Here is a 1,410-nt window from a genome sequence, read left to right as displayed (position 1 = left end):
AGGCTAGTGTGCAAGGCTGCGTGCAAGGGAAGCGTGCAGGGCGAGTGTGCGAGGCCACTGTGCACGGCGCCAGCACTAGCGAGCCATCATCCGCGTTGCCATGGCTCGCTTGGCCTTGGCTTGCCAGGCCCCGACACGAGCAATCGCGCATTTTCTTTGCAACCGACCATCAATGCCGCCCAACGGGGCCAGCACGAGCAGTCATCCGCGGTCCCCTGGCCCTGCGCACGTTTGTCTTTGAAACCGAGCATCAATGCCACAGAAAGTGCCGGGGCGCCAGCTGGAGCCATCATCCGACGTGCCATGGCTCGCTTGGCCTTGGCTTGCCGGGCCCCGACACGAGCAATCGCGCATTTTCTTTGCAACCGACCATCAATGCCGCCCAACGGGGCCAGCACGAGCAGTCATCCGCGGTCCCCTGGCACTGCGCACGTTTGTCTTTGAAACCGAGCATCAATGCCACAGAAAGTGCCGGGGCGCCAGCTGGAGCCATCATCCGACGTGCCATGGCTCTGGTCCCATGGTCTTCGCAACCGAGCATTCGTGACACCCGCGGGGCCAGGACACCAACCCTTCCGACACGAGCATTCGCGCATGTTCTTTGGCCACACAACGGCGCCAGCACGAGCAAAATCATCCGCGGTGCGGTGGCCTTGCACGGCCTTTTGTCTTTGGAACCAACCATCAGTGCCACGGGAAGTGCCGGAGTCCCGGCATCCGCGGTGCCAAGTCATTGCGCCCTTGGTCTCTGCAGCGGGGCATGCCGGGCACTCCCAACCATTGCAAGCAAGCAAGCAAGCAAGAAAGAAAGTAAGTAAGTAAGTAAGTATTACATATAGGGGCGGGACATGCGGGGAGATCTGCGAAACGTGCATTACGGGGCACACGCGTACCTACCGGGGCATACCGACCCCTATTGGGGCACACGTGTGCATATCGGGGCATACCGGGCCTATCGGGGCACACGCGTACATACCGGGGCATACCGAGCCCTACTGGGGCACACGTGCGCATATCGGGGCGTACCAAGCCTATCGGGGCATACGCATGTATCCCAAGGCATACCGAGTCTATCCGGGCATACGCGTTCATACCGGGGCGTAACGGGCCTATCGGGGCATACTTGGGCATATCCGGGCAAAAAATGCCCAAAACTTGCGCAACCTTGGCAACCGTGGTCCATTCCTCTCTATATGCCTAGCCTTGCCAACCGTGGTCCATTCCTCACTATATGCCATGGCCTTGTGCCCATGGTCTTCCCAAGACAGCGTCCAAGGCCCCCGGAAGGCCAAGGGAGCCCAACCCAGCAATGCCCTGCTATGGCAAGCCAAGGCCAAGCATTCCGGTGCCTATCCGGGCAAAAATGCGATTCCTCTCTATATGCCTAGCCTTGGCAACCGTGGTCCATTC

This window comes from Tasmannia lanceolata, unplaced genomic scaffold, assembly GCF_043159265.1.
Source record: "Tasmannia lanceolata isolate RefF3 unplaced genomic scaffold, GAP_Taslan_0.1 ptg000191l, whole genome shotgun sequence".
In the NCBI taxonomy this organism is placed as follows: domain Eukaryota; kingdom Viridiplantae; phylum Streptophyta; class Magnoliopsida; order Canellales; family Winteraceae; genus Tasmannia; species Tasmannia lanceolata.
This window is presented reverse-complemented; position numbering follows the sequence as displayed.